Here is a 14,026-nt window from a genome sequence, read left to right as displayed (position 1 = left end):
AGATATAATGTGTCAAAAGACGAAAGTGACCTCTGGGATAGTTATACTATAGTGTAACTTTTTCGAAGCATCTCATCATGGAGTACAACCAAAGCACGCACGCACACGCAAGCACGTGCGTGCACGTGCACACACAACACAACACATACATACATACATATATATGTATGTATATTATTGTGTGTGTGTAAATATGTATACACATACTGGTCAGATACGTACGTATATATATATATTTGTACTTAGATATTATGCATGTGTGTACACATGCATAGAGACATACAGACACGGTTACTCTAATGTCAATATTACAAACATCCATGTCAATGCCATATATGTTTTTACTATTTGCACACCAATGCATCACTTGTGTAATTTGCTCCAACTCTATATTTCTTCACCAGGATAATGTAGGAAGGAGGTCTTGCTGAATCTCACAGAATCTCCTCCTGCTCATCTCTGATCCGGCACTCTGTCTCCTCTGCAGTAGAGTCAGGAACCATCTTCACTTGAGTTGAATCCACCTGCATAAGAGGATAAGTAGCCAAGCATTAACTACAAATTTGGGTCTCCTAATCCTACAGCTATTAGCAATGATCTTGATTCTTTTAAGACTTATCTGCTTGGGTGACCCCAAAGCAACGCACGAGCTTCATGTTCGCTCGTTAGTACATCAACTTCTCCAATTGCATAGTGCTCAGGCGGTTTCGAATCTTCGTGTGTACAAGAGAGTAGGCGTTCCAATTGCGCTCACAAGCACCAGCCGAGCAATCCTATGGACATTTACACGATTTATAGGAATCAATGAAAATCATCCAAGCGTAGTACGTACTATGTACTATGTAGCGCAAGCGAGAGAATAGTAAATACCTGTGAGAGAATGCGTAGTGCAAGATTGCACAAATTTGGAAGACAAGCTCTTCCATAGTTTTGCCACCAAGTGAGGGGAAGCTTGATAGCTTCTTGCCTCAAGGACACACTCCTCAAGAAAGACGGTCCCAGATTGTTCATGTAGGCGCTCATCTCATTGCCGATCTGCAGCTGCTCATCCTCAGTAAACATGATGTCGAGGTATTCTGATCGCAAGGTGAGCAAACTGCTCTCCGCAAAAAGCTTTGGAGTCTTGTAGAGAGGATGGAGTATAGCAGCCATCCCATGAATGGGACGACGCATGAACGTCCATCGGCTCTCCACAATAGCCAGAATGTCCTCCCGCCTACAGTTCACAAGACTCCGAAGTCAAGACTTAAAAACAAAATAAAACATCCAAGTGGCAAGGATCAAGGGCTCCGTTGACTTACCGCTGCGATGTCAAAGAGGTACATGCTGCTATGTGACGCCGCATCTGCATGAACACATGATATACAAGACCAAGAGTGGACCCCTCCATGTCTGTCACAAGAAAGAGTACGTAGACCGTCTAGAGAGCCACTGCCAAGGAGTGCACCTGTAACAGACTTGGACACTCCAAGTCAAGATTCTACTGCGACACGACAGGAATTCACTTCAAAACAGTTCACAGTTCACAATCGATTGACACGGCCCGACGGAGTTCCGTGCCTAGAGATATTGGCCCCAAAGAGTGGCGCCCCTTTTGGTATTTCTTTTTGTATTAAATCTGTTGCCAAAGTACAATAGAGTGGTTGGGACTCACTCTTAGACTCTGCGTCCAGATGCTCTGAGAAGTGGGAGCCCAAGCCACTATTATATAGGTTTACAAGGGATGCCAAAAGCAGAGCCCCAAAAGCTAAAAATTAAAAGCCTTGTAAAAATAAAGCATCAAGGCTCTCTCTTTTTCTCTTGCTTGGCGTAAAGATTGCGTAGCAAAAAGCAAATTCCAAAAGCTTCCGCTGCCGTCCGTACGTTGCTGCCACGTGTTAGTAGCCCCGCGTTTTGCGCCGGATTTTCCGGGCCAGTCCGTACAGACATGCCACGTCACCCTTTGCGTGGATTTCGGGAGCAGCCAATTTTTCTGGGACTGTGTGCAAGGGGAGGGTGTATGTGTGTCTACTATGGGCACGCCACGTCACCTATTTGTGACATACCCCCCTTTTGAAAGCATTGTAATCGCCCTCGATTACGCCTGCAAAACAGTCAGAGTCCATAAATTGTCTTAGCAGACACTGACTGTTAGTACCGATGCACTAGGAACACGCATCTAGCACATGTACCAATCGACAGTCACATCACACGACATCACAGGACATCCCTTGACATCATAGGTAATCACATGACAAATCACATTCAACATTCATTCGGATCTCAGACTATGATTTATCGGCAACGCAATTAGCAATCGCATCTAGATCCACTCAAGACCTCATAGATGCCCGATTGACTAATCCCTATTGCAACCATGTCTATCGAGATCATTCAGACGAAAATGCTGCAATCATTTCGTCTGTACTTAAACAAGTCAAGAACAAATCAATATCATATTATCGGGAATTCCAATTCATAAAGTCATACAGCAGAATCTGTCAGCTCACAGTATCCCTGAAACTCAAAGAGACATCAGTGACTTTAATATAAAAAATCGAGGCATCTGTTGACAAAGGAGCGGAGTAACTCCCCTCTTGTGCATACTCGCTGCACGAGATTTTTGGCCAAGCTGAGTTTGGGGTTCCAATTGGAATAGACTATGCTAAACCAAAAGCTTCAAGGTAAAGATTCACAATCTAAGCAGTATCTGCTAGGTCCTCCTCCTCCATCCACTTCGCATCCAATGCAGGATAGTTCTTGAATGTAGCCAAGAACCGCCTTATCACTTTACTCTTAATCTTTCTGTCTTTATGTGCCAATATCTGTTCGGGAACAAGGATCTTCTCGTTTTCTTCCACTTCGGGTTGCTCATTAGGCTCCCCATCTTCGGACACATCGCCTATAAAAGGCTTCAAGAGACTCACATATAAAGCATTGTGAATCCTCCAAGTGTCGGGCAGCTTCAGTCTAAAGGAGACATCATTTATCTTTTCGGAGATCTGGAAAGTCTGTAGTATCACATACTAAGCTTTGGAAAAAGCCTCTCCTTTCCCTTTTTCTTTCTCAGGCGTGCCTTCTCAAAACGTAAAAGCACCCAATCGTTCTCTTTCAATTTTCAAATCGCGACTGCAAAGCCTTGAGGACCTTGGCAAAAGCCGTGTCCAAGTCACGCGTGTACTCATTGGCTTCAAAAATTGTATCTTTCGTGCTTAAGAAGGGTGGAACATTCGTAGCACCTTCAATTATCTCAAATGGCGTCTTCCCCGTCGAAGAGTGTATTGTGTTATTGTAGGCAAATTCCACCAAAGGTAAATACTTTTTCCATTGAGTCTTCTGATCCAAGATGTAAGACTTCAATAAATCTAGTACCACTGAATTTGCAATCTCTGATTGACCGTCAGTCTGCGGGCGGAACGATGACGAGAACTGCAACCACGTGCTAATGTTCTCCCAAATAGCCTTCCAAAACAAACTCGTAAATCTGGGGTCTTTGTCGGAGACAATCGTCTCAGGCATGCCATGTAATCTGAAGATCTGGGCCACAAACAGTCTCGCTAAGCGATCGGTCTCGACTGTTTTCTTCACTGGAATGAAATGAGCTTGCTGGCTAAATCTGTCAATAACTGTCCAGATACTATTGTGACCACTTTGTGTTCTCGGGATATTAAAAATGAAATCCATTGCAATACTTTCCTAGGACGGGTGGGTATGGGTAAAGGCTGTAACAATTCCTGAGCTTTATGCCTGTCAAACTTGACCTTCTGGCATACCAAGCAACTGCGTACGAAATCATCCACGTCCTTCTTGAGTCTCGGCCAAAAGAAGTATCTCTCCACACCTTTAAGGTGGTAGCAATGCCGCGGTGACCCGTAAAAGGTGAACAGTGACATTCGGTCATAACCTTTTCCCTCAACGGATGTGTAACGCACAACATGGTTTTCCTCATCAAGTAGCCATCCCGAATGGAATATCCCGCTACTATTTCCCCATGCCGTATCCGAGTGAAAATATCAGCAAAATCTGTATTTGTGGTATACTGATTGACCATATCCTCGAAGCTCCTATGATGTATCGCGGAAATAGCCAGAACCAACGGCTTCCGAGACAAAGCATCCGCCAAGTTCTTCTGTCCCTGCTTTCACCCTCAAACCTAGCGCCCACTAAGGGTATTAGACTTTGGATATTGGAAAATTAATTGTTCCAAGAGGGGTTTCTCACAGCGGAATTCATTGCATGGGAATCCTCCGATCACGGGAGGAGATATTGCAAGCTTCACGGAACATCTTCAATCTCAGCATTAGTCTTCTGCACTGTTGAGTTGTTCTTTCTAGCATTCGCAGCATCATGGTGATCTTGATAGCATGCAAGGCGTGCTCAAATAAAACCAGGCTGGCATAGATTGACCTTTGAAATGCAACGCAAAGTTCCATTGGCAATCTCCTTTATAACCTCGGGATGGTCTTGGGGTTCGTACAAAATTATATATCCTTCGACATGGACAATCTGGAAGTGAAACTGTGACAAGATGTTCGCCCACCGCATCTGCTTTTCCGATAGCTACTTCTGTGACAAGAAGTAGCGTAAACTCTGATGGTCTGTGAAGACAGTAAAATCCGCTCCGAGTAGGTAATGTTGCCATTGAGTAAGAGCATGGATAACCGCCAAAAGCTCTCTTATAAATTTGTGCTGTCAATTCCAGCCTTGAAAACAATCGGCTTTCGTAGGCAATGACACGGTCTTCTTGCATTAAGACCGTGTCACAACTCGGTGATGTGGCTGCCCAGTACACACAAGACGCACCCTCTGACCCCCTTGTAGAAATGCTGACGTGGCAAATTGTACGGAGTCCTTGCAGGCAGTGACGTGGCAGACCCGGAAATCACGGCGGAAAATGCGGGCAGGCAGCCACGTGGCAGATTTCCATTTGCGGACAGCTTTTGGGCCTGTTTCTTTCTCTACGTAGGGGATGGAATAAAGGTTCTACGCAGCTTTTTGGCCTTGCTTTACTTACAGAAGAGAACCACAGAGAGAGAGAGAGAGAGAGAGAGAGAGAGAGAGAGAGAGAGAGAGAGAGAGAGAGAGAGAGAGAGAGAGAGAGAGAGAGAGAGAGAGAGAGAGAGAGAGAGAGAGAGAGAGAGAGAGAGATCAGACTGCTATTATTCATCGACAGTTGAGAGTACGCGAGTCTGATCTTCACATTCCTCTTGGTTCCGCACGACGCTTGCTTGAGGAGTGGCCTCAGGATGCTTATCTCGCTGCTAGACAGACAGAGCTCACAGAGGAAATTCGTCGCGTCCAGGAGGCTAGGTCTGAGTTCACTCATCATCCTTCGGTATCTCATTGGATAGCTAAAGCTGATCGAATGAATAAAGCCTTCTTCGCCGCGCACAAAGAGCGCCCTCCTGGCACCACCCTCCGGACTTTGTGCGATGCTCAGGGGACACTTCATATGCATCCTGATGTTATTCTTGATATGTCTGCAGATTATTTTGAGGCATTGTTCACTGTTGATGTATGCACTACTGAGGTTTTACTTGCCCGTGAGCAGATCTAGCATCACACCCGACGCCGTTGTACAGATACTATGGCCGACATCTTGTTGGCACCCTTCACACTTGCAGAGCTTCATGCTGCTATCGAGAGTCTCGATCCATCCGCTTGTCCAGGAGAGGATGGCCTCACTAGAGCTTTCTTTTTGACTTATTGGGATGTATTGCATATACCACTGCTTCGCGGTTGTCAGGACATCTTTGCATCAGGATATATGCATCCGGATCTTTGCTCAGGTCTAATATCTCTTATTCCGAAAGGGGGTGATACCACTCAGGTCCGCCAGTGGAGACGTATTACTCTACTCCCTTCGGTCTATAAGATATTAGCATTGCTGATCAGTCATCGCTTGCGACCGTTCTTACGAGATATTATTCATACTTCTCAGACAGGCTTTGTCATGGATCGATGCATACTGGATAATATCTTCACTTTTTATGAGGCAGTAGAGTGGGCCAGATCATCTTCTGAACCTCTCGCTTTTTTCATTCTTGACTTCGAGAAAGCATACGATCGTGTTGAGTGGGACTTTCTCGAAGGATCACTAGCCAGGATGAGTTTCCCCTCGCGATGTATAGTCGGCATTTCTGCTCTCTTCAGGACTGCCAGCAGTGCTATTACTATTGGTGGTCGTGTCAGTCGCAGTTTTGAGCTCTCCCGATCTGTACGACAGGGATGTCCTTTAGCAGCATATCTGTATCTGTTTGTTGGAGAGACTATGTCAGATTTTCTTCGTGCTCAGAGTCATGCATTTCGTGGCTTGACCATGCCCGTACCTTCAGCTCCGGATCTTATCGATCAGGAGTTCGCTGATGATACTATGTTGATGTTGCACTATCTGCTAGTAGCGCTTGATGCCATGCGGGAGGCCTTGGGGGTTTTTTGCATTGCCAGTGGTGCACGTATTAATTGGCATAAATCCTATGGGTTACTGGTTGGCAGTGATGACATACCTACTTGGGGGGTAGCTGATGGTTTCACATGGCTGCAGCCGGGCCAGACATGCAGATATCTGGGCTTTCAGGTTGGATTTGATGTTTCCTTACAGCAGCAGTTTGCACCCGTACTACAGTCTAGTCGCAGGAAGCTATGTCATTGGTCTTCACGTCATCTGTCGTTGGCTGGCCGTGCATTGGTCGTCAACCAGGTCATTCTGGCTACAGTATGGTATACGGCCTCTTGTTGGATGCTTCATTTTGGAGTGATAGCTCAGCTCCGCAGATTAGTGCGGAACTTTCTATGGAGTGGCACAGATGGGACTACTGACACTCGTGCTAGAGTTCGCTGGTCCACGATTATTCGACCTCGGTCAGAGGGAGGCCTTGGCATTATTGATCCCGAATTACAGAGTCGCGCCCTTCTTACCAAGCTCATTGTTCGGGGTCTTTTTCCTGGCCAAGAACCTTGGAAGATGCTTCTTCAGGCCGCTCTTTGCACTGCAACTCCACGCCTCGGCACTAGAGATGGTCACACTTGGCATACAGGGTTTCGTTTTCTATTTACGGATGCCCCCTTGACCACCCGCACTCTCTTACCCTTCCTCCGATCACTCCTTCAGATTTGGGTTTCCATGCGCCGAGCTCTCATACGCTCACCTCCCTCATGTCGTGAGGAGATTGAGCGCCAGCCTCTCATTTGGAATGATGCAGTTCTTGATTCTTCGGTTAACCCACCCCGTCAGCTTGGAGAGAGGACTCACATTGACTGGGCTGCTTGGGACACTGGCCCTGTTGCCTCTATGCGGTTGTTTCATGAGACGCGTATGCTGGATGCAGACTTCATAGCAGAACATTATGACATTGGTCGCGGGGTGTCAGACAGACTTCTTGAGATTGACTCCGCCATTCCTTCACAGTGGGATGCAGTCATGCGAGGCACGGTTCAGATGCCTCCACATAGTGGCTAGGAAGGTCTCTTTGCTCGGAGCACTCTCTTATTAGTTCGATTCGACACCATGCTGTTCACAGTTGATTCAGACTCCTCTCAGGGGATTCATGCTAGATTGACATATGCTACCACCTCTCCGCACCTTGTCTACCCTGGCGCTCGCTGGGAGGCCATACGAGTAGTTGGCTCTCGCGGGAAGCGTCGTTGTGTTGACCCTTGTTTCGCATCCGCTGATGCCGCCCTTTGGAGGCTTTGGGTGTGGGAGGGTCGTGCCTTATCACAGCTTTATTGGGACCCAGGAGAGTGGCACTGGCCTCACTCTAACCCCACCGGTGCACATGTATCATTTTTTGAGTACATTGTCAGAATTGGCAGATTCGCATTGATGAGAGAGCACCCAGAGCAGCCCACTCGTATGCGTTTCTGGTTACATTCAGGTCTCTCCCATGCCTATCTACAGCAGTTTTGGTCAGCCATCTGGGATTTACATGCGTCTCGTCGTATCTCTTTTTTCATGTGGATGATTGCACATGCAGGACTTCCAGTTGGGACTTGGCTTGCTACTATGGGTCATGATCCGTTATGCGGTCGATGTCCTTCGCGACTACCTGAGTCACCCGCACACTGTCTTTGGTCATGCTCCTCTTCTCATATAGTGTGGCTACCAGTTTGCTTTTTACTTAGCAGAGCAGGTGTTCAGGATGAATTTCTCACTTGGGGCTCTGTCTCATGGTTGATGCCGATGCCTGGACCGCATCTTTTCTACGAGGGCTCAGACAGAGATCCGGCTCTTATGCTTACCTCGACTGGCTATCGGCGAGGGATTTTGGTTATGATACCACAGATCGCATGGCAAGGGGATCCTCAGACACGTGATGAAGTTTTTTCAGTCATCACTAGCATTACACTATGGAATATTTGGAGAGCTCGTTGTCTTCACATTCTCAATGCGGCTCCACAGCTCCTTCAGGATACACTTACTGCCATTTGGCTGGACATCATTCACACCCTGATTTGGCAGTGGGATTCTTCCTCAGGTACATATAGAGCAGCCGAGGTTCGACAATTTGCCTTTCTTCGGCGTTGGGCCCGAGCTCCACTCTTTTTCACACTTACAGGTGGACAGATTATCTGGCATTATGCCCCCCCTCAGTGGTTTCTCCTCCACTCATCACACAGACCACCATGAGATTGTACTAGTCGAGTTGTCACTCTAGTGGCTATCATCCTTACATTCAGCTTGTACACCCCACGTGAGGCTATTTTGGCATCTGTGGGGGATTTATTGTACTCAGTAATATACAACCCTGATTTTTCCAAAAAAAAAAAAAAAAAAAAAGAGAGAGAGAGAGAGAGAGAGAGAGAGAGAGAGAGAGAGAGAGAGAGAGAGAGAGAGAGAGAGAGAGAGAGAGAGAGAGAGAGAGAGAGCTCTTTTGCTTTATTTTTTTTTTAAAGCTTTTTACCAGCTTTTGGGGCTCTGCTTTTAGCATCCCTTGTAAACTTATTTAATAGTGGTTCTGGGCTCTCACTTCTCAGAGCATCTGGACGCAGAGTCTGAGAGTGAGTCCCGACCACTCTTGTGTACTTTGAGTTGCAGATTAATACAAAAAGAAATACCGAAATGGGCGCTAGTCTTTGGGGCCAATATCTCTAGGCACGGAACTCCGCCGGCGGGCCAGTGTCGAATCAATTGTGAACTGTGAACTGTTTTGAAGTGAACTCTTGTGGTGTCGGGGTAGAATCTCGACTTGGAGTGTCCAAGTCCGTTACAGTGGTAGCAGAGCACGGCCGATTTCTCTTCTGCGGGAAATCCGATCCTTTTTAGGCGGCACTTATGGCTTCAGATAGAGATCAGTCGACTTCCTCTGCATTGGGAGATGCGGGAAGCGATAACAATGAAGATTCACGCGAGGAGTACGGCCCGTCTTGGCCTACTCAGGTGGAGATCGAAGAGATGGAGCGTCGACGATTGATCGGCGATGCAACAAAGATGATGCTTAATTTTGCGAAGGACCTGAAATTTGCAAAATATATGAGCCAGACCTCCTTCGACAAGGTGCACTCACAGTGGCGGTAGACCACAGAACCACCCCTCAAACCGGTTCTCAAGAAACCTCCTACTCCCAGGATGTACATAGAGAAGAATTAGAAGAGGTGGTTGATGCACGGATTGCTCAGCTTTTTGACGCGCAGAACAAAGCTAAAAAGCACGACAAAAAGCAGAAGAAAGGCGCTGACTTCCCAGGTTATTTGGGTCGTCAGTCTACATTTGAATCGGCAAGAAAGCAAAAGAAGCGTGTTCGATTTGAAGGAGTACCCATTTCTTCTTCTTCTTCTGACAATTCTTCTAGCTCCTCTGACTTGAGCGAAGAAGACAGAAAAGGCAAAAAGCGAAGCAAAAAGCAAAGCTTCGGGAAGGGCAAGAAAAAGGCAAAGAAGTTTAAATCTCGCCCCGTGGTTGACAGTTCTACAGAGGACTCGTCTTCAGATAGTTCGGACTCTGCTGACAGCAGCTTTTACGCAAAGAAGAAGAATTTTTATAAAGCCAACCAGTATGACTTTCTGGAGGATAAAAGCAAGAAAGTCCGAAAGTTTAAGGAAGGTGGACAGTCAATTAAATTTGACACATTTTCTGGTTATAGAGATGCTTCGAAGGCTTTGTCTTTTATACAGCAGTTTGACATAGCTTTCTCTTGAGGGCGTTACTTAGAGCACTCCAAGATTTGGAGAGCCGCCTCTTACTTCAAGGGGAATGCTTAAACATGGTGGTCCACGCTTCTGTCAAACAAGACAACGCCAGTTAAATGACTGAAATTCAAAAGGCTTTTTATTTCTTCTTGGCTGACTCGAGACTATGAATGCGACATATGAACTGCTTGGAACCATCTTCGGATGACCAAGAAGGATACAGTGGACGCTTATTGCGAGAGATTCTGGAGCTCTTTTCTACCCGCCTCTTCATTTAAGAAGATCTCGTTCAAAGAGCAGATTGAGCGGTTTACCTTGGGTCTCCCTACAGAGATCCGATATCACTGCTTAGAACAAAAGTGCGGTTCCATTCAGGAGTTGATGAGTCATGCGAAACGGGATTTTGCCATTCACTCTAGCAGTTTGACCTACCCCATAGATGAGATCATGACGCAAAGCGCCGAACAGACTTCGAAAAATGAAAGTAGAAAGAGGAAGAGCAACTTAGAAAAGAACGAAAAGGATGCACGACTCAAACTTACTCCTCAAGAGAGAGTTCTCTACATCAAGGAGGGGAAGTGCTTTGGATGCGGGGAAACTGGGTATACCTCCGCGAAGTGCCCTAAAAAGGCACAGAAAGAACAGAACGACAAGGATGATGAGAGGCCTGAGAGTTTGAGAGCAACCGAGGAACGTGGAAGAAAAGGCAAGATGAAAACAGGACTGGTTCCAGATTGCGTGGGTACTGATCCCAGTGCGATGGGCGAGAGTACAGAATGCCGAGCTTGGGGCAAAGTGGAAGACCAAGGAGCCCCGATCTTCTTTGATGGAGGAGCCAAGGCTAACTTCATTTCATTGGAATTGGTGGCGCGGCTCGAGATCACTCCCGATCAGATGGGACCACTAGCAAAGGCAGTTCTAGCGGCACCCGACAGGGACGTAGCCATCACGCCTGTCATTGGCAAACTTCGGTTGCATTGTCAGGGGTATTTGGGGCATGAGGAGTTTTACATAATGCCTTTGAAGGTTGTGACGTCCTCTTGGGAATTCCCTGGTACCACAAGAACAACGCCGTGGTGGACTATCGGGCGGGGAAAGCAACTTTGACCACAGAGAAGGGCAGAACCATTGTACTCTATGTAAAATTTAAGGACGAGTCTGTCCCTATTGTATCAGCTTCGGCCATTTCAAAATTAATGAAATCCAGTCTGTTTGTTTACTCGATCTTTTTGAAAGAGTTGAATCAAATGGATAGGACAAATATGTTTGAACTTGATAAAGACGCCAAGATTTTCTCCACACTCATACCGATTGCTTTTCAGAGGGCCTGCCAGGCGAGTTACCACCCGCTCGTCCTGAAGATCATACCATTGATCTGATACCTGGAAGCACACAACCAAACCAGCCACCTTATCGTGTGAGCTGAGCCTACCAAGTGAAAAGGGTCCTAGTACTTCACCGTACTGCTCTCCTGTGTTGTACGGTGAAGTACTAGGAGAGCAGTACGGTGAAATTCAGCGGGAGTCTGGGTCGGTCAGTCTGGGACTGGTTGGGCCAGTTAGCACTGAATTCTGATGAGTATGGAAGCCTGTGTGCGCCAAACTGGAATTTGGGCCACTTGTCAAGTTGTCAGTTGAAAGGGGCTAGTAAATTAACCCACATTGTAGATGTTGGTCAAATGGTAGTCTTCAATGATGGTCAGGAGACCGATAGGGACGCCATGGAAGCATCTCCTAAAATTTAGGGAACTGCTATTTTTGACTGGAAAATGTGTTCGCGTCATTAGCTCTGGAATGACAAAGGGAACATTCTATTGCTCTGCTGCCAAGTCAACTGACGCACCAGTTGAGATATTTTTAGCAGGGAAAGCCCAAACTCGGAAACTGGGGCGACGTGTCAGCCTGTGAGCGATTCTGTCACTCTGGGAGGCAAAAACGAGCTGCATATCAACAAAGGGGGCGCCATTTTCAGCCTCAGGCAGATTGTAACAGGTACAGAAGCTATGGAATGCTTACCTTGCCCTCTATGCACAGTATGGTGACGGGAGTGATGCCCCGCACGCTACATACTGCTCTCTTTCTTCCCTACGTACAGTATGTTATGCCCCACTAGTGGGCTTCTCATTTGATCTATGTACAGTTCTGGGGGTTTATGCGCGTTTGCCAAGGCAAGAGCCTTCTGAACAGGAACTGGATTAGCTAATTGCTAATCCCCCACAGGTACGCATAGTTCCATCACGAAAGATTGCGAGTTTGGAGAGTTTTCTCGCGTAAAAACTCGTCCAATTCACAGGGGAACTGTCCCATTGCGTGCGGGAGCCCTTGGGACCTGCGTAGGCGTGTTCGCTCCGCTAAAAACGATCCGAAACAGGCAGCCTGCTGTGTTTTTCTGCAGGTTTAGGGTTTCGCACCTAAACTGCAAGGGAACATCGGGGGAGCCTCGTGAGAGCCTTGGGATACGTGTACAGGCTTTTGGGCTCCCGGCAGTGAAAAACAGAGAATTACAGCCCACTGAATTTCTGTGACAGCTCACTAGAAAGCTTCCAGATATCGAGGGAATCCGTCCTAGACAGGTGTTTTTGACCTACAGGGGTTTTTGCGCCGTTATGTTGTCGAAATCCGGTCGAAAACCTGCATTTTCAGCCCTTGCCAGGGTTGGACAGCTTTGTGAAAGCTTGTGCTAAGTGGTAGGATCGTCTACCTTAATTTGAATAAAGAAATACCGAAAGGGGCGCCAGTCTTTGGGGCCTACAGGGTGTCGGTCTCGTGTGCGCAGTGACATTCTAGTCACTGGACGCAACTGTGTTCTCTTCCCTTCTCAGTGCTCTGTGTAAAGTTAATAGGTAAATGAAATAGTACCGCCCTCTACGTTGTACGGGCCGGTTATATGGTTCCATCGACGGGATAGTCACTTTTTCTTCAAAAAGTGCAGCGTGGATTGTTGTGGGTGAAAGCAACACAGAGCTTGTCGATATGGCAGAGAAGAGAGACCAAGTACCTGAAGAGGGATCTTCCTCACATGGCACAGAGAAAATTCCTTCAACTCTTCAAGAAGAGGACAGGTTGTTTAGAACTCAACTGCGTTGTTGCATGGACATGTTTCAGCAGTTGGCTAACAACCCAAGGATGCAGGAATTCTTACAGGCTCCGACACAAGGTTTTCAGCCTCCTACACAGGGCATGACTGAGCCGTTGCAGGAAAAGGAGATTTCCAATGCGCAGAGGACTCATGATACTCGAGGGAAAGCCCATGTAGTTGAGCAACTAGCGGTGTCCAATGATCCAAAGCAACTTGCTTTAGTCGGACAGGAACCGTTTGTGAATGGTCAAGGGAGCAATGAACAGGCTATGCGTCAGACCCTTCCATTACCTAATACTTATCCTGGTTATTTTGGAGGTGGTTCCATGTTTCAAGCTATGGCTGGACCTTCCACAGGTTATATGCCAGGGAATGTGTTCGGGACAATGCAAATAGGCATGGGTAACCCTATGAACATGGGTGTCCAACCAGGTTTTCAGGGTGCCTATGGCCAGTTTCGAGTGCCTAGAACACAATTTGGTATGGCTGGTTTTTCGCAGCCATACGTACAAAATGCAGATATGACAGGGAAAACAGTTGATGCGAGTGCTGGAATGAACACTCATGGAGCACCACTGTTACAGGCACCTGTTTATGATAATGTGGCTTCTTTGAGTCAGCCTAAGGATTACAAGGAAGGTGGGCAGGGAGGGAAGTTTGAAACTTTCAGAGGAACTGAGGACCAATTAAAGGCTTTGACCTTCATACAGCAGTTCGATGCAGCTTATGCTGGAGGCAACTTCACGGAATCTTCAAAGATACGCAAGGCTGCCACTTTCTTGAAAGGGAATGCGCTCCAGTGGTGGACCGCATTGTTGAACCAAGGTCAAGCCCCAACAAC

At 46.9% G+C, this 14,026-nt stretch overlaps 1 protein-coding gene across 1 annotated transcript in view; it reads left to right on the top strand.

Moving 5' to 3' along the window:
- Positions 1-14,026, top strand: part of LOC147428676 (transducin family protein / WD-40 repeat family protein) — a 77,260-nt gene that overhangs the window by 19,127 nt on the left and 44,107 nt on the right. The gene's annotated exons all lie outside the window — the stretch shown is intronic.

This window comes from Adiantum capillus-veneris, chromosome 23 (assembly GCF_014529385.1).
Source record: "Adiantum capillus-veneris isolate H3 chromosome 23, ASM1452938v2, whole genome shotgun sequence".
NCBI lineage: Eukaryota > Viridiplantae > Streptophyta > Polypodiopsida > Polypodiales > Pteridaceae > Adiantum > Adiantum capillus-veneris.
This window is presented reverse-complemented; position numbering and strand designations above follow the sequence as displayed.